Consider the following 20703-nt stretch of genomic DNA (forward strand, 5'->3'; position numbering starts at 1 on the left):
CGCGCCATTGCTGAGGAACCTCTATGTCACAGGCTGGCCTTACATCCGTGACGGAAAACTCGTCACGGAGATCATCAGGAAGCTCCCTCTGCTGGAGCGCCTGGTGCTGTCGAGCGGCTGTTTCCAGAAAGAGCTACTCGAGGCCCTCTTCGACCACTGCCCACGTCTTGAGCTGCTGGATGCCCGTGAATGTCGTCCCATGTTTTGTGAGTGGGTAGAGCCTATAAAAACGAGGATACGGAGCTGCACCATCAAGGACCTCCGGATGCCGTACCTTGAGTTGCATTAGTGCACTGCTCTGTACGCTGCATTCTTTTCTAGCATTATTAAATTATAAACTCTGAATTCCGCAAATATACTCGTTACCAAAAAGGCAAAAACCCTGCTGCGCATATGCTTGGCGATTGTTACTATTTTCTGAAATCCAAGCTCCAAATTAAGGTCTGCTACTCTATCATGTTTAATCGGTTCATTTCTATTTTTATTTCATGTTTCTATGACTCGTTTTTCTCAAGCTATATTTGTCACCTTCAGTGGAAAAACTTATATCACATTCAGGGAGTACCACGGTTTTCCTGATTTAGAAAAATGAGGATCCATACAAGCAGGTTTTGAATTAACAACGTCATCAACTAGTCAGGATTACAATGACCAACAACATACAATGCACTTAATGAGATAACAGAGCTGTTGGCTATATACTAGTGTCACATCATCTAGAGCCATCACAAAAAATTACTCATACAATGGACTGGCTGTACACTAGCTATAGTATTTAATGTTTATAGGAGAGAGAGGCAAAGAAAGAGAACGGCAATAGAGCGGACGAGCTCGTTTGATCCCGCCTACGTGGACCAATGGAACACACTACTAGTTGTGCGTGTATTTAGTGCGGGCGCTACAGCCGATGATTGCAGCTTGAAACAGTACTGTACGGTGATGTATACCTGTGATGGAGCGACGACGCGGTCACGGCAGCCCATGCATAAGTCTTCCCGGTACAGGACCTGGCCCACGGTACATCACGTGTCCAGGCTAACGGCGTTCTTGCTGTTAATTCGCAGAAACTTGGGCGTGGTGTTATTTCTCATAATTACTTCTGTGGTGTCTTCTGTTTGTCTGACTTAAAACACCTGCCTTGTTTGTGTGTGGTGTTATTTCTCATAATTACTAACTGTGAAACTTGGGTGTTGTCTGCAACAACTAGCTTCCATCCACGAAAAAACACTTCTGCTGGATATCGAACTAGTTACTTGCCAGACGATTTGATCTACTAGCGTTTCCATCCAAGTTTGTGTTGATTTATCAGAAAACTATACTTTTCGTTTCTCAACTCTTGGCGGAGTCTAGACTTGGTAACTTCCTAGAACTCGGTTTTGACCACTGTTGGTCCTGACTTATCACAGTTTTGACCGTGTTGACTCAAATTCGCATAATTATTTCAAATCCGCGAATGTGTTTAAAATTCACTTATTCATTTCAAATCCGCTTACTTTTTCCATGTTCATGTAATTTTTTAAATTCATGTACTTTTATCAAATCTCTGATTGTATTCTGAAATTCATGTTTTTTTTCAAATCCGTGTACTTTTCCAAGTTCACGTAATTTGTCTAGTTCACATACTTTATTCAAATTCATGAACTTTTTGAAGTTTCAGGTAATTTCTCAAAATTCGCGTACTTTTTCCAAATCCATGTTTTTTTTGAATTCAGGTACTTTTTTCAAATCAACGTATTTTAAATTCACGTAATTTATTCTAATTCGTTTTTTTCAAATTCATGAACTTTTTAAAGTTTCGCATAATTTTTTTCAAATCCTTGATCATTTCCATATGTGCATATTTTTTTTGAAATTCATGTACTTTTTTAGTATTCACGTACTTTATTGAAAAAAATCATGAATTTGAAAAATATACAAACTTAGAAAGAGTAGGAGGATTCAGAAAAGTGCAAGCATGAAAAAAGTACGCGGATCTGAAAAATGTACGCAAATTTGAAGAAAGTGCGTGAGTTTGAATTACACGAACTTGAGAAAAGTACTTGAATTTGAAAAACATGAATTTCTACACAAATTTCAAAAAGTTCACGGATTTGGAAAAATACGTGGATTTGAAAATATATGCGAATTTGAAAGGAAATCACGGCTCTGGGAAAAAGCACACGGCCTTGACGAAAGTACATGGATTTGAGCTAGCATCGGTCGAGCCATCACTAAAGCCGATCAAAACCCAAGACTAGGGACAATTCTTTTTCAGTAGTATTTGAGAGTGCAAATTATCCGGTTTTAAAGTTGAACGATTAAATTAGACTTCACCAAAAATTGAGAGACGAGAAATATACTTTTATTGATTTTTCTGCCCCCTGTATAGAATAGTCATTTGGATGAGGGTCCGTCTACTGGTGTGACCGTGATGGAAGTCGAATATAGTCAATCAATGTGGTGTCGCCACAATCCTGTTGTACTCGATGGACGGGAATCCGCACCTAGTTTGACTAGGAGTGCGGTGTGTGCGGCCTGGTTTGCTGTTTAGTCACAGATGTGGCACGGGTTAGTACAGAACCAAGACGCCGTCGGGGGACAGCCGGGCAGACGTCCGTCCGCTGTGATCGGGTACAAACGTCACCGCTTTGGACAGATTTAAACCACCATGCATGTACGCCAGTGAGTACCGCATGCAGACCACATCCCAATACGAGGCAAGGGGTGTAGATTCCGTGACCATGCGAGCCCGTCCACGCCTATGGATATTCGGGCAAAGAAATCGCAATATGATTGGTAGGTACTCCTAGAAGTAAACGCCTGCTTTTAGCCCATGCGTTGGCTGCATGCCGGCTCTATTGCTTCCTAGGCTGCGCTATCGCCCGGCGACTCACCAAGCGCCTGCTCTCTTCTCTCTCGTGTTCTCTTTCCTCCAACTAGGATTTTAGTGACGTGGAACATCTTATAGCCAGAGCAAGTATAATAGAGATGAGTCAGCAGGTTATATGGAATAAACTAGTATATTTTTGCTTAGTTGGAGGAAAAAAGAGAGGAGAGAGAAGGTAAGCGGGCTCTTCGTGAAGAGCCAGCTCTAGCACGTGCTCCTAGGCACTTTGTGGGAATGAAAGGTGGGCCACATAATGAAAAAGTAGTACATTCTTTTGATCTACTATTATACATGTTGGCTATAAGATGGGTTGTACATGACATGACACTGGCTTATAGCCAGCAGCTGGCTATACTATTAACCATGCTCTTAAGGAACCATTGACTACAGTGACGCAGGGGGTGCCTGAGCATCCGGGATCTAAAAATCCCGCGAGGGAGCAATACGGCGTACGTCGCACCGAATTTGCCTCCCCTGCCATATCAACAGTCATCATCGTACTTACTAGTGATAACCAGTGGTTGGCGCCCCGGTATTCACACGCACGCGCGTGCGCGCACAAACACACCCACCGAGCAGGGCCTCTGCCCCAAGCCACTACGGGAGGACAACCCGTCCGTGTCCGCGCACCCCTTCTTGTAGGTTCTTCCACGCCTCATCTCTCGACCTCTAGTAAGCTAAAGCCTACCCTGTTCATTCTTCAAGATTTTTTTTTTCCGATTTTAGGTCTTTCCCCAAATAGATGATTATTCTCCTCGGACGATTCGAGAGCATTGACTGGAATCTTGAAGGTGAATGGTACTCATTTTTTCAATAGATTCCCTGTGTGATATCAGTTCAATGTCAAATTTGTGAAACCATGTTTCGATTCGTGAATGGTTTTGGAGATATGTGCGATTTTGTGAAATATGAAAGAGATGCATGTTCATTTTTTTCATAAACATGCGATTTTGGTTTATATTTTAATATCTTAAATATGTCTGTGAAACAAGTGAAAAATAATGATATAAGACATCAAATTATGAGATATGGTACTGGTTTTGTATGAAGTTGTAACTACGTGAACAAATGGAAAATAATTGAAATTCTTAATGAAATAGTCATATTTGGATGTGACTTGAAATTGATAGTCATATATGGAGAGATGATTTCTGAAATTGTGAATTGTCTTTTATGGAACTAAAATTTTGCTTGTAAAATAATTATTTAGAAAATAATTGAAATAGGTTTTTTGTTAATAATTGAAATAACTTTTTGGAATCAACTGTAAACAATTTCATGAAATTGAAATGCAATTCTTTATGCGTGTTTCACTTTAATGTGATATGAGAAAATAGATGTTCTACCATTACATTTTTTATAATAATTTAAGTAAGTGAAATCGATTTCAAATATGTTAAACTTATTTCAGTGTGTTTTCATGAAATATGCGAAATGGTTATTTCATATAGGTGAAATTGGTTGTTTTAGCGTGTGAAATTGAATATTTCAAATGTATGGACAAGAGGGAAATTAGCCTTTTGAAATAATTGAGATTTATTTTTCGAAAGACCTAATATTAATTAATTGAAAACAACTAAATTGAAATTTAAAATAATTGAACCAACTTTACGAAATGGATGAAATATGTGAAAATATATTTCAATAAGTGAAACTGATCATTTCAGCTCGTGAAATTGAATATTTCAAATATATGGAAAAGAGTGAAATTAACTATTTATAAATTATTGAGACAACTTTCTGAAATGGATGAAATCATTTTCTAAAAATAATTGGAATGTGTATTTAAAATCTGTTTTCCGAAAGATTTGAGATTACTTTTTAAAATTATTGAAATCTGCTTGAAATTAGATTTTTACAATAATATTATTTCTACTTAGTCAATGAAACCACTATTTTGAATTCTGATATCTTTAAATTATTTTAATAAAATAAAAAGTTATTGAATTGAACTAAATTAGCTGGTAAAAGTATATAATTAATTAGCTAAGGGCACCGGTTTAAATTGGAAACGCTGTAGGTGCGGGATGTTGTTAGTACTCAGGGTCAGAACAAGTCACGTTGCAGGGCCTATCACATTGCAGGGCCTGATGAGGAATACGAAGGTGGAAATTTCAGACGGAACTGAAAATACCTAAGAAGTTCATCCCCACTACTCTATTTATCTTAATATGCAACAACTCCAACTCAGCCACGCAGCCGCGTCATGTTTGTTCCTGCTACTCACGCATTCCTGAAGCTACGTCATCTTTGGTTACTTTCCTCATTGGGTGGGGTGTTACAAAATTCCGAGTATGTCACAAGTTATGTTAGATGCCGTAAAATGCCGTAATACGTGAGTAGCAGTAACTTGTGACATACTTGTGACATAATAGCATTGTTGGTGGGCGTGTGGAGGTCTGTCTCCGGCAGATCTATCTTTGGTGGATTTGCTCGGATCTCGTCGTTGTCCGTCTACGTTCGTGTGTCTTCGGTTTGGATCTTTTCTATCTACGCTATTTTTCATCGACGGCGATTGCTAATCTGGGGTGCTGGTCCTATGGGGTCTTATCACGACGACTTCCCGACTGCCTACTACAACAAGTTGTGCCTGACTCCGGCGATGGAGGGGCGATGATGGCACGCCTTTGGCTCGTTTCAGTGCTTGTAGTCGTCGCTAAGTGGTCTACAAATCTGGATGTAGTTTTTATTTCTAGTGTTTATTGTACTGTTATGATTGAAGATGAACAGATTGAAAGTTTTCTAAAAAACATTACACAAAGAAGTAAATTATTAGCTTCCTGACCCACTCAAGGAAACAAACCAAATACACAGAGAAGTAGTTGATGGTTCGATTGAGTTTTTTATTCGTGTATGGGTCTCTTTTTTTTTCCAAGCTGCGAACATGTATTAGAGCAACTCCAGCAGACCCCGCAAAACGCCCGATCCGCAAAAATTCCGGCGTGTGCGGGCTAGGCCCAACTTTCCGGCCAGAATAGAGCCCGCATACTCGCCCGGCCCGCAATTTTTTTTGCCGCATTACGCAAACCGCACGCACCGAGCAGTATAACTGCGGTTCGGCGACCCTTTTGCGGGTCCAAACCCTATCCCCCCGCCGCCGCGAGCCACCCGATTCCCCTTTCCCCTATCGCAATTTCTCGCCGCCGGGCGACCAGCCGCCCCGCCTCCAGCCGCCATGTGGGGGCGACGTGGAGCTCGTGGCGCGGTTCCGGCAGCAGATCCGGATGTGAGCGCGACCCGAAGCGCGAGCGGCTCGTCCGGGCGGACGACGCGAGGAAGTGCGGCGCCCGGAGGTGGAACAACAGCGGGATGTCGCCGCCGCCGAGCTTCAACCGCCGCGAGACGGAGGAGTACGACCACCATAGCGCGTCATTCTCCTCCGCGAGATCTTCCTACATCGGATCCTCCTCGTCCTCCGGCGCGGGCTTCCTCCCCGTGAAGAGGGAGTGGTCGGGCGACGAGGAGGAGACGGAGCCGCCGGCGCCGTTCGCCTTCATCCCGGTGAAGGAGGAGCCTGAGGAGCCCGCTCCGCTCGGCCGCCGCGGAGTCGTCGGGCCCGAGGACTACGCCGCGGACTTCGCCGCCGCCATTGCCGAGCGGAGCGTGCGCGAGGAGGCGAAGCGTCGGCGCCACGCCGAGAAGCTCGAAGCCCTCCAGTGGCAGCAGGCAGTCGCCGCCAACGTCGCCGCTAACGACAAGGTTGAGGAGTGGCGCCGCATCCTCGCGGAGCAGGCGGCGAAGTACATCGACCTGTGCAGCTCGGGCGAGAAGGATTGAGCGTCGCTAGGCCTCCACGGCGTCGTCCATTTTGCCGCGACCTCGCCGCCGTCAGATCCGACCCCCTCTAGTACTAGTTAATGTAGCATGTTGTATGATCTATGCTTAGTTTGTTGATCATGTAGTATGTATGAACTGTGTAGTATGTGATGTGATGAACTAGGTTTGTGAAACTTCTCCTGCGAAATTGTTTTTTCAAATTATAGAGGTTTAGATGCGGTATCTGATCGGCGGCGCATGTTTTCGACCCGCAAACGCGATCTTCGTGAAACCGCAAACGTGTTTTGCGGGTCGAATTTTTGCGGGGTCTGCTAGAATTGCTCTTATACCCTCCGCTCCACCATATAGTGCGTATAATTCTTTTGAGAAGTTAAACTTTATAGACTTTGACTAAGTTTGTATAGAAAAACATATACATCTAGAATACTACCTCCGTCCTGGTTTATTGGTCTCCTTTCGTCCTTCATATTTTGTGCTAAATTTTGACAATAGATTTAACAATAAAATATTAATGCGTGTCATAAAAAATTATACACTAGTGCAGAATCGGGCTATAGTCCTGGTTCGTAATGACCTTTAGTCCCGGTTCTAGAACCGGTTCTAGAACCGACACTAAAGGGTGGGGACAAAGGTCCCCCCTTTAGTCCCGGTTCAACACGACCCGGGACCAAAGGCCCACCATGTGGCACGGGACTAAAAGGATTTTTTTATTTTCAAATTTCTGAATTATTTGACGATTTAATCTCTAATCACCCCTCATCACTACTCAAGTGTGGATTACTCATTCAAATCGTCTAACTTCCTGATTGGTCACCCATCCTCTCACTACTCTTGCCTGCGCACGCTTAACTTTCAAGTCTGCACTTGTTGTTTTCCTAAAATAGTAAGCTCTCAATCCTATTAACCCTCAGGAGTTTAGCTTGAGCATGAAGTCACACGTTTCACCGTTTGATTTTGAAACTATTATTCTAAAAAACAATAATTATTTAGTAACACTAATATTTCTTGAATATGTAGTTTGACCATAGTTTTACCAGATTTGACCATAGTTTGACCGAAATTCAAAATAATAATAATAATTATTTAGTAACACTAATATTTCTTGAATAAGTAGTTTGACCATAGTTTGACCAGATTTAATAAAAATTCAAAAAAATTTGAAATTTGAGCATAACCTTTTTCCTTTCAAAATTTGAGGATTCTAAAAATTTGCAAAACGGCCTACGGCGGTCGAAATCGAATGCGGATTTTCATGCTACTTTTTGATATATTATACATTTTTATCGACATCGTATGCAAAAGATATGATCATTTTACTTTTTCATAACACTTTTTTGCAAAACATGTCGAAATTTATGTTTTTAAATTTCCCAAACTAGTAATGTAGTAACATAACTACATCTCGAAGGATTTTAATTTTTGAAGTTTTTATCATTTTTTTTTCAAAACTGAAAAAGCGATGGGGGGTAGAGTTTGAAAATCACCCCTTTAGTCCGCGTTGGAGCCATCAACCGGGACTAAAAGGGAGCCACCAACCGGTACTAAAGGGGTACCCCTTTTATCCCGGTTGGTGGCTCCAACCTGGACTAAAGGTCTAACCTATAGTCCCGGTTTGTGTCACAAACTGGGACTAAAGGGGCTTGTCAGGCCCCAGCCTAACGCCAGCCCGCCATCACCCCTTTAGTCCCGGTTTGTGACACAAACCGGGACTATAGGTCACAAATGAACCGGGACTAATGCATAGCCATTCGAAACGGGACTAATGGTACCATTAGTACCGAGCCGTAATTGAATCGGGACTAATAAGGTGAACATAAGTTTGTTTTCTACTAGTGATATCATGTGATTTTATTTGAACATAGTTTCTGATGATATTATTTTTTGCTATGTATAACTTATATTTTATTAGTTAAAATCATGGTCAAAATATGACCCAAGTACAAAGGGGACTAATAAATCAGGACGGAGGTAGTACCAAATACATATCCTTAGATACATCACAAGACCTTTCATATTGTATATATTTGGTATTGCAGAGTCTCCGAAAAGGGATGATTTATTACCTAAAAGATTTAAGCATTACAATCAGCCTATGCATAACTAACATGCACATAGCCAAACAAGGTACTCCCACACAAACCAAAAATAAAAAGGTGAAATACAAAGAAACGAGTCTGACGCCTAAAGCGGGGGGGGGGGGGGGGGGATCCTAACATCATGCTGCCACCCATATTGGGTAAAAGTATCCCTCGTCATAGCCTTCAATCATGTACACACCTCCGTAAACAGGTCTTGATTCTCCACGCGTTATAGAGAGGACCATAAATGAAGAGTCCCGGTACATCTATAGATAACCTGCAATAGAGAAATACTTTTATCGTTAAAAACCTTATCATTTCTACATAGCCAAAGCGACCAAATAACTGCAAGCGCTCCTGCCCTTATAAGATTTATAAACTTGTGATCAATCTCATGTAACCAGTTGTCAAATACATTAGCAACACTACATGGAGGATACAAGGCAAAAACTATTTGAATGACTGGCCATATAGAACGAGCCAAATTTGCATTGGAAGAATAAATATTTTATTGCCGCATCATGGTGACAAAAGACACATTACTGACTTCCATGCTTATTCTACTTAATAAGGTTATGTTTAGTAAGAATGACTCCATGACGAAGATACCATGCAAAGATTTTATTCTTAAGAGGTATCTTTATTTTACAGAACTTCATGTTATTATAAACTGGTACATCAGACTGGATTAACGCTATATGCATAGACTCCACTGAGAATTATCCATTCCCATGGAGGTTCCATCGGAATACATTAGACCCATGTGACAATTGCATCGTGGAAAATTGTTGGAGCAAGATGTTCCATGATTGGAGTCTGGATCCAACTAAATCTCTTTTGAACGTCACATTTGGCGGAAATGATTCCATTACCGTCAATGACAGTATCACCCTTGTGGCGGACAATGTTGTATAGAGCCGGATATTCCCGTAGTGCGGCATTTCCTAGCCACTTGTCCTCCTAGAATCTAATTTCCGAGACGTCCTTAATGAGAAGGATTCATAGCAGAAGAAATATTTCCTTGTAGCCATTAGACCCGCCCAAAAGTGAGAATTGACTGGCTTGTAGTATACTTGGGATACCTCCTTGGAACCCACATATTTTATCCTTAGAAAGGTTTTCCATACACCATCTTTCGTCAGTAATTTAAACAATCATTTGCCGAGGAGGGCTCCATTCTTCAACTCAATGTCATGAATGCCCAACCTGCCTTGGTCTTTGGGATGGCAAACCACACTCCATTTAGCGAGTCGATATTTCTTTCTCTTGCTATCCCCTTGTCAAAAGAATCTTGATCGGAAGTAATTCAATCTATGTAAAAATCTTTCCAGCAACTGGAAGAAGGAAATCATATATAGTACTATATTACTTAGTACTGAATTTATGAGGACCACTCTTTCAGCCAGAGATAGCAGTTTACCTTTCAAACTGTCAAGTATTTTTTTTTGCAGTCTCTCCATTTGCGAGTTTTTAATAATGATCGATATTCCCTAATATATGATCGGAAACTGGCCCAACCCGCATCCAAACAGTCCAGCGTACAAGTGGGCCTTGTCTTAAGCCTCGCAAAAGCAAAACAATTCACTTTTTATGAGAATTGATCTTAAGACCACGAGAGTTGCTCGAATGCTGATAAAATTAGTTCCAGATTTCTCGCTTTCTCGAGGTCATGATCCACGAAGATTATTGTATCATCGGTATATTGAAGTATAAAGATACCACCAGCAACTAGATGATTTACTATCCCATCAATTTGGCAATCAACCTTGGCATGCTCAATCATGACCGCTATCATATCCGCCACTATATTGAATAACATGGGCGATAACTAGTCTTTTTGCAATTCCTTCTTTGTTTGGAAATAGTGTCCAATGTCATCATTGACCTTAATGGCAACACTACCTTCACAAACAAAACTATGGATCATAGCGCGCCACTCTGCAAAAAATCCTTTCATTACGAGAGTCCGTTGAAGAAAGGGCCCTTGACTTTGTCATAAGCATTTTCAAAGTCTATTTTGAGTACCAACCCATTCAACTTTTTCCGGTGTAATTCATGGACTATTTCATGAAGGACAACAAGTCCATCTAGGTGTGTCTGCCTTACATAAAAGCTATCTATAAAGGCCGAACCACATGTTGAGCAACCGAATTTAACCTAATAGTCGCAACCTTCATGAAAGCATTAAGGAGGCAAATAGGTCTATATTGTTGTATCCTTTCAATCTCATTAACCTTAGGTAATTAAATAATCACACCGAAGTTTAAGCAAAACAATTTTAGTTGGCCAACATGTAGGTCGCTAAACAAAAGTAGGAGATCAAGTTTGACAACTTCCCAGAAGTTCTAATAGAACTCAGCGGGAAAACCATCCGGACCTAGGGCTTTGTTATGCTCCATTAGAAAAACCTCCTTTCTAATTTCCTCCTCGGAGTATGGGGCTATTGGAATGTTGCTTTCCTTATTAGAGACCTGGGGGATGTCATCTGTTGGGGACTTATCAATCGAGAAGTTTCCTTCCTCTGGGGCTTCAAACAAATTTTTATAACAATTAGTGATATTAGATTTAAGTTGCTTATGCCCCTGTGCCCTCATCCTGTTGTAGGGAATAAATAATTTTCTTCCGGTGTTTGCATTGGCGACTCCATGAATATATACGTCAACTCATTTGACTACATTCATACACACGTATAGCCAAATCGTTTGGCTATTCTATGTGTATTTGTCATTCCAAACGGTTTGACGCGACCACAAGAATAAAGTGATTTGAGAGTCGCCCCAAACCAATTAGAGCAAATCATACACTTATCACTTAGTGCAGTCAAACGATTTGACTGCACTTGTGTATGAATTAATGAATATAGTCAAACGGTTTAGCGTGAGCGTGACTCCAGTGTCAGATTCGCAAATAACTAAGTTATTTTGGAGTCAATGAGCGGATTATGTTTGGCAAAGTGTCATGTAGTAAAAATATACTTCCTCCGTCTCAAAATAAGCACTTATTTTGAGACGGAGGGAGTAATACTGTGAACAAACGTTGTGAGACCGTGCCAAATGGCAGGGCATCACTGCCCAGCCATGACATATTTTAATGGACTGGGCATCGATATTGTGAAAGGCCTAACATCACGAATCTGATGAATATTATAATGAACCGGGTATCGACCACATTGTGAAAGGCTTAAAATCATGAGTCTGATGATTGTGGGAACGCACATTGTTGTTTGAGCTAGCTCGTGTTGCAGCACTCATGGAAGGAGCCATCTCCAGCCGGCCAAACACGAGGTTAGCCCCACTACGCACTCTTAGTTCTTATCCAAGCTAGTACGACATCGTGTCTGTATTGCTCTGATTTCTCGGCCGCGATTGCTAGGGTGGCCGTCGTCACCGGCGGGAACAAGGGGATCGGCTTCGAGGTGTGCCGGCAGCTAGCCAGCGATGGAGAAGTCACGGTGGTACTGACGGCCCGGGACGAGACGAGGGGCACGGAGGCGGTCGAGAAGCTCAGAGCTCTGGGGCTGACTGACGACGACGTCGTCTTCCATCAGCTGGACATCACGGACGAGTCGAGCATCGCCAGCCTAGGCGATTTCCTAAAGACCCGTTTTGGGAAGCTGGACATCCTGGCAAGTTTTAACTCCGTTTGCTTCCTTACATGATAATAACGCGCTCGAATCGAATGCATGCATCACCCAAGGTTTTAAGCGACCGTGGATGATTAATATGCAGGTGAACAATGCTGCAATCGCTGGGTTGAGAATCCAAAAATGCTATGCTCTTATTCCAATAATCTAAACATCCCCCCCCCCCCCCCCCCCCCCACAATTTTCAGGAAGGTGGGGTGATTCCCTCAACTGACGCCCAATTATAAAGTGGCATGTTGGATCAACCCCGTAAGAGCCTGTAAAATGCCTGTACGTGTAGCTTTACTCGTTGAGTACCCCCAAGATGTGGATACCAACGAGGAAAAGGTGCGTGAGGTGGCTAATTTGTTCTGCATTTGCTCGGACATGTAACTAGGCTGAACAATTATTTCTGCAGTTCGCTGGCATGGATACCAAGCAGAGGCTTGAATGGATGATAAAAGACTGTCCGGGAGCCCATCGACGCCGCAAAGAAAGCCGTGGAGACGAACTACTACGGCACCAAGCATGTCACCCAAGCTCTGCTCCCTCTGCTGCTGCAATCTTCCTCTTCGTCACAGGGCAAAATAGTGTGCGTCTCCTCCGACTATGGACTGCTCAAGGTAACTTATTTTCTTTCCATCAATCATGCATGCAAGCTCGATATCGAATATACATATATTAAGGGATTTCGATCGATCTATGTCTGCATGCGCAGCTTATCGGCGACGAGGAGGTGCGGCGGGACCTCGACGACATCGACAACCTGACGGAGGAGAGGGTGGACGAGGTGCTCCACAAGTTCCTGAGCGACTTCGAGGCCGGCGCGCTGGAGGGGCGCGGGTGGCCCGCGGGGTTCTCGGCGTCCAAGGTGACCCTGGTCGCCACGAACGCGTTCGCGAGGATCATGGCGAGGAGGCACCCCACGCTGGCGCTGCGCGTCAACTGCGCCGATCCGGGCTACGTCAAGACGGACATGACCATGGGCTCCGGCGTCCTCACGCCCGAGGAGGGAGCGTGCAGCGTGGTCGGGGTGGCGCTGCTGCCGGACGGCGGCCCGACCGGCAAGTACTTCACCAAGGGCCGGGAGGCGTCGTTCGTGTGAGCTAGGTACCGGCTGGCGGTGCGTGCACGGTCCGGTACGTCCGTCGTGAGATCGATAGCCAGTTCGTCCACCCACTCGCAGGTGGTTTGAGATTTGTGAGAATAACGGACGGGATTTGGCATTTCCTTTTAATCAATAATAAGCTGATGCATTGGACACTTACATTGGAAAATAATAAAGAATGATGGAAGATTTGGAGTCAATTCTGCACGCAAGCATTGCTCTGTTAAATTGGCAATAGGCTCTGTAAATCATGCCAGCTGAAGCAGGCTCGCCTTTCAGTACTGGAATTCCTCCTCCACCTGCTGGTCACTGCCCTGCCAATGGTTGTGGAATGTTACACAGACTATCTCATCTTGGACCCAATTTCCTCAGACCATCATCACCAACCAGTACCGTTAGACCGGGGGTTATCCTCTTTATTTTATCCTAAATCCTAAAAAGTGGCCGCGCACCAACTAACTAGACCGGGCGGCCGATTCCCGCACGATCGCGCCAGCTATCGCGCCCGGATCCGCCAGGTGCCACCTGGTCTGGATCGGTGCCGCGCCGCGGTCGTGGGCGGTCTATCCTTATCCGCACGCGGCCAGGCCCACCTGTAAGCGTTAGAGGAGGGAGTAGTGGTGGTCGTGGGCGGCGGTTTCGAAATCAGCGCCTGAAATCCCTCGCCCGCAGCGTGCTCTCTCCCCCATTCCATCTTCGTCTTCCTCCTCGCCATCCTCTCCACCGAACGGGCGCGATACGGGGGAGTCGCGGCGGAGTGCTCAGGTCGGCGGCGGCTTGCGGGTGGTTCTCCGCGCGGGGGAGGGCGAGGGGGAGGGTGGGGAGGCGGCGGCGGGGAATGGCGAGGCCATGGCTGGCGGCGGGGAATGGCGGGTGCTAGGTGCGGAGGTGGAGCTGGCCGAGGTTGGAGGAGGAGGGTTGGTGGTGGTGGCGGGCGTAGGGCGAGGAGGGCAGCATTGGGGAGGGGGAGGCCATGGCTGGCTGGCGTAGGGGGAGGAGGGCAGCATTGGGGAGGGGGAGGCCATGGCTGGCTGGCGTAGGGGGGGGAGGGTAGCATTGGGGAGGGGGAGGCCATGGCTGGCTGGCGTAGGGGGAGGAGGGTAGCATTGGGGAGGGGGAGGCCATGGCTGGCGGCGGGGCGAGGGGAGGTGGAGCTGGCCAGGGTCAACATGTAGTTGGTCAGGGTACGCGGTAGTCGTTAGGTAGAAGGGATGCATGTCCACGGCGCCGTTTTAGGCGATTTCGCTGTTTACATGTTTCGTTCAATTTTGGAGAGTTTTGAGATCTTTTCATGATTATTAGTCATTCTGCAAGTTGTATTAGATGTGCGCAATGTTGTGTGCAATGCATTGACTGATTTTGTAGTTGGTGTTCAGTAATTTCCAGTAATTTAGGTGGTTAGTTGCACAAAATTCTGCTCAGTTGGCTGCGTCCATATAGTACTTGACTGTCCATATGCTCTGTAGTTGCAGCAGTTGTTTTGGTCAATTGGCTCACTGTTTGTACTAGTTGGCTGTCTATACGGTGTTCAGTTGCACAAGTTGCCTGCTCAGTTGGCTGCATCACCTTTACTAGTTGGCTTGGCAGTCTATATGTTATACACTTTGTGCTATTTGCTCTACTTAGTTGGTTGTTCTATTTTCCCCTCTGCTGTGTGCATCTAGGGACTCTTGTTTGTGCAATTTAAGACTAATGGTTGCCAGTTTGTTTGTGCAATTTAGCACCAATGGTCTACCCAATCCACCAGCCTTGTGGTTGCTGTGGTGGTTCATGTGTTTTCTCCTGTTTTGTGCAACTAGGACCCCTTGATTGTGCAAATTAGTACCAATGCTTGCCAATTTTCCAATTTAATTTTTCTGAATGTGCAAGTCTTTGTTGTGGATGTGGTTGTTTTCATGTGTTTCCCCTCATGTATTACTTGTCACAGTTGGCAAGTAATACCTAGGCAGAAAATAGTTAGTTGGCTTATATGCTGTCCAGTTTGCACAAGGTTTACTGCCCAGTTGGCTGCATCATTGTAGTAGTTGGTTGTCCACATGTTTTTTGGTTTTTTGCATTTTGTGTCCTGCTTATGTGTAGATGTATGCAGTTCAAAGCAAACCTTCTATGATTTCTCTAGTTTGTTTCCGCATCTTCTAACTATGTTTTCTTTTGTTGTATTTCCTCCCGCAGGGCAAAAATGGTTATAATAGGAGGAGATGCGGATGGTAATGAAGAAGATGTATTTTTTCTTTCACTTTTTCTGTGTTTTTGAGTTGGTTTCAACTTATGCACGTATGCTAATGTCCTTTTTTCATATTTTCTTTTCTTTTTTGGGTTGCTTAATCAGCGTTCTGAAAGTCAGTCGCTTCGCCGGAACTCGAAGCGTCCTGCTAATCGCCAGCCACGACCTGCGCGGAGTGTTAAGCAGGGAGAGGATGTTGAGGTAAGTGGCACGCTGATGACACAAGCCCATTTTTTGGTTTTGTTTGGGTCATATAACATTTTTTTTATTTTTTTCCCATGCTCATGTTTTTTATTTTTTCTTAGGATGCTAATCAATTCCGTGTTGTAAAGCGGACTAGACTTGCAGCACTTGGAAAAGGAGTTGAGTCATCTTCTAGGGTAAGTAAATTCTCGAATATAAGTGTTTCTCGCTTTTTAGACGCTGATGAAATTATGCAGCAGTTCTCACCACTATTTTTGTTTTTAGTTTGTCAATAACAACCTTGTAGTTGACATCTGTAGTCATCTTGATCTAAATACAGTTGATCACTGGTCATTAGTTGGCACTTAGTTGGCATTAGTTGGCATCTTGTAGTTGACAAGGTGGCTTCTTTATAGTTGACATCACTGGTCATTTTTTTGTGCAGGCGGCAGTTGCTGGAGGAGCTATCGCATCTTCCGCAACAGATGCTGAGGTATGTGTTTTTTTTCTGTTTATGAGCTATTGAACAGTTCCTTGCAAACCTTTTTTCCAGTTGCTGTTATCTTGTTGCAATATAATTTCTTATTGTTGCACATCCGCTAGAACTTTTTGTAGTTGCCAGGTATCATATATTTTCTTAGTTTTTTTAAGGTTGCACACTGGCAGTCTTCAGTTGTCCTCATGATCTTTATTAGTTGCACAAATACATCATATTAGTTGGCATGATCCATTTTATGAATATATAGCTTTTCCCAATACTGATCCAAATGATGATTGCTAGAATTTTTTTCATTCTTGTTTTTTCTCTTGTTTTTAATGTTTCCTTAATGTTTTTATATTTTCATCAACATGCCAGAGGTGAAGGAGTTGAGGTAGTTGCAGGGGAAGTTGTGGAGCGACCATCACAAGCGGGCAGGATAAGGGCATCACCAGCGCGGTTTGCAAATTTCAATGCCTCTCTAACCCCACCACAGAAGTCAGAGCTAGTTTCAAGGTTGTTCGGGGGGCTATTGAACTTATCAGACACACTTCCAGCGGACCTCACTAAGTTCATGGTGCAGTCCTACCAGCCACAGACCTCTGAAATGGTTTTCCCAGGAAGGGGAAGGATCCGTGTCGATGCTGACAGTGTTCAAAGGGTATTTGATCTCCCAAACAGGGGTCAAAAAGTCAGTTATAAAGTTGACAAGGATACAACTAGGAGATTCAGAGAGACCTTCAACATAACTGGAACTTCTCATCCCCAGATCAGCACATGGACCAAGATGATTGAGGATATGGCTGGAAGAACGGATGCCACATTCTTTATGGCCTGGCTTGTGGTTGCCTTTAGCACTTTCCTAGCACCAACCACGGCCTTGAAGCTCAGCCCAAAGTGTTACGAACTTGTGCTAGATCATGAAATGATCAAGAACACAAACATCTGCCTCTTTGTAGCAGAACACATTAATGAAGCTTTCCGGAACATGGACCAGGAGAAGCAAATTGTCTGCTGCTGCTTGTATCACTTGATGGTTAGTGAAAACGACCACTTTCCATCTGTTCTTGTTCTTTTTTGTGCAGTTATAGTTTGCTGAAATACTCATAATAATAACTGAACTTGGCTTTTCTTTTGTTGGGTCTGGTGAAGATACTATACCTTGATGCGCTTGTCCATGACATCCCAGTAAGCAACTGCGTGGTACGATGGAATGCATGGGATAGTGCTCTAATTGCCAAGGTGATCAAGAAGGATACCATCTCTCCTGGTGTGTTCGGCAAATTACAAGTGAGTTCTCTTTGTTTTTTTCCAACAGTTTCTTCTTTTTTAGGTAGCCTGTTGATGTCTGGTCACTTTTTTTTGGAAATTGCACAAAAACTGTCATCAGTTGGAACAACAATGCATTTAGTTGCACAACTTGTAGCTTTAAGTTTGGCATCTGCACACATGTTCATTTTAAATTGACACACCATCTTTTTTAAGTTGCACAGTTTTACTAATCTTGTTGCACAGATGTGTGGCATCAGTTGGTAGAAACTTTTTTTAGGTGCCATCTGGGTTGCACAGTTTTTGTGTCTTTGTTCAGTTGCATATATGTATAGTCTAATTGTCTACCCAGTTTCTTGTTGTAGTTGCACAGGTTATAATGTTTGGTTTCATTCAACACACAAAATCTGTTTTTGATAACCTCGTTGTTTTCTTTTTCTCTTTTTTTACATCAGCTTAAAGAGGAGTATAGAGGCACGGAGCAGACACCACTGTTTGGTGGAATTTTGCAAGCTGAAGCATTCGTGGCATCCAAGTTACCAATAACCTACAATCCACAGGTTAGTGTTTTTCATACAGAAATTTGTACCACTTACCAAACATTTTTCTTTTCGCCTGGGATGTATGTTCAGTTGGGCATGTATAACTTTTGTAGTTGCGAGAATACATGATTCAGTTGGATGTGATGTATGTTCAGTTGCACATATAAGCTTCTGTAGTTGCACATGTTCTTTTGGACAGTCAAAGTATTCATTTACAACCATATACATCAACTTGGCAGAATGCATGTTCTTAGTTTGTGCCACAGTGCATGTGTAGTTGGCTAGAATCATGTTTTTAGTTGGCCAGAAAGTGTGTATTAGTCGGTTTTTGTTTACCACATCATGGTCAGTTACAGACATTTTAATTTCTAATTTTTTTTCTAACTGAATCAGTACTGAATCTTTTTTTGTGTTGATGCAGAAAAAGGCAAAGATTGCGAAAGTGGTCAATGACCTGTGCAAGGCTGTAACTGAACAGGTTGGCACCTTCATTGAAGAAGTTGCCAAGATCGATGACGAGGAACTGGATATTGATCCTTACGTATAGCAGCCATCAATGCAAACCGGGGCGTCACGCCGTGCTCCAAAAAGAAAGAGACGGGGGTCAACTATACAAGAAGAAGAAGAGTTTGTTGAGGATGAGTCAGAAGAAGATGAGGAAATGGAAGTAGCGATAGATGTTGATGATGACGGGGGCACAGACGCGGATGAATCAGAGGAGGAGGACAAGGATGAGGATGACAATGAAGAAGATGCAGAGGAGGATGAGGAGGAAGAGGAGGAGGAGGAGGAGGAGGAGGAGGAGGAGGACAAACAAGAAGAGGACAAAGGAGAGGAGGAGGAGGAGGAGGAAGAAGATAGTGAGGCAGAGGAGGAGGAAGAAAAAGGTGAGGCCGAAGAGGGGGACAGGGACAAAGGCGCAACAGTTGATGGCAGTGAGAGGGGAGAAGACAAAGGCGCATCAGTTGATGGCAGTGAGAGGGAAGAAGACGACGATGAAGAAGACGAGGACGGTTATGGTGATGATGTTGGGTGATCCAATGAAGGTAGCGACAGCAGCGATGATGACGATGATGACAACGCCCCTGATTCTGGTGGTATAGGCGGCAACACATCCAGGAGGACTAGCACTTCTGCCACCCCTGCCAGCAGCAACAATTCATTGAGTAGCAGGAGCACACTACAGATGTTAATCGACAAAACTTGCTGGAAAGACAAGGATTTGCCGAAGTCAAAGAAAAATGACGAAGCAGAGTCTCAGGGTAGCATTGATATGTTCAAACTCTGCAACTTGAAGCCAGCTTTGGCAACCACCTTTCCTGTTCCAGATTTTAGCGACCAAGATATATGTGAAAAGATCAACTTTGCCATTGACAAGAGCATGTTATTATCAAGTGTTGCTGAAAAGAATCAAATTGACATGGAGGAAGCAGGAAAGGGTCTTGACTGGGTTCATTCAAAGGAAAAATACAAGGAATATTTGAAGCAGCTTCCAGACCTAAGCTCCGGCAAAAGCAAGGCAGAATCCATGGCAAACCCTTATGTGGTCCAGAACCGCAAAGCAGTTTCAATGAAGAAGAATCTGCAGTTGCCTCATACCAAGGAGAAGATGGTGAGTGCAGATGTTGAAGTAAATATGGTCAAGGAAGTTGTGCTTCAAACTGATACGCCAACTGTAGTGAGCAGAGAGCCAACCACCATCACAGGAGTTGAACAGATCAAGGGGAAGCCTCCCCTTTCAAAAGTCCCACCAAAACCACCTAAGCAGCAAAAGATTGTCAAGGTTGCCAGGGGCACAAAGGGGGAACATGCCACAAAAGGTTTGGGGTTCAGAGACGAGAGAGAACTGCGAGCCGAAGCCATTGATGCAGGGGTGCCAAGTTCTGCTAGGTTGCTGCCAACTCAGACTGGAAAGATGTCAACTGCAGATACCAATGTGCCAACTGATGTGTCAGCTAGCAGCGTGATCACAGTCAAAACCACCACAGCTGCTCAGGAAGGCACCACTGCAACTGCAAGCCCCAAGGTGCCTACTCATAGAGATGCTTCAAATGCAAACACAAAGGGAGCTGATCCTACTACCAAATTTCCACCCCCAAGAGCCAGCACACAGCAGCCAAGCAAGCCTGCATCACCAGGTACTGATTTTCAGCAATCACTAATACAAGAGGAGGTGTTCAACATTATAAGTAGGTGCAAGCCTCCAAGGCCGCCAACTACAACACTACTACGAACCAAGTCAGTGAATGATGCACCTGTGTTTGTGCCACAAGGAGATGCCCTGGTCCTTGAACCCACACGAAGATCAAAGTCCTATCATGGTGACGGGGTCTGCGATGCACCATCTTTTGACCTCGGCATAGATGGTCATGTTCCAGCACCTGCTCCAGCAGCAGAAATAGCGGAAGCCGGTGTGATTCGTATTGATGAGTGTGAGTTGGACCCAGCAGCTGTGAATGAAGGATGCGCTGCTTCTGATGCTGGCAAGGCAATAGCTCAAGAGCTAGATGTTGGATCACGAGAGAATTGCCACACCCTGATATGCGCAGAACCAGA

General features: G+C 44.0%; 1 pseudogene; it reads left to right on the forward strand.

Moving 5' to 3' along the window:
- The first annotated feature begins 12770 nt into the window (after positions 1–12770).
- LOC123161989 ((-)-isopiperitenone reductase-like) lies at positions 12771–13629 on the forward strand (annotated as a pseudogene).
- Positions 13630–20703: the final 7074 nt, after the last annotated feature.

This window comes from Triticum aestivum, chromosome 7B (assembly GCF_018294505.1).
Source record: "Triticum aestivum cultivar Chinese Spring chromosome 7B, IWGSC CS RefSeq v2.1, whole genome shotgun sequence".
In the NCBI taxonomy this organism is placed as follows: Eukaryota; Viridiplantae; Streptophyta; class Magnoliopsida; order Poales; family Poaceae; genus Triticum; species Triticum aestivum.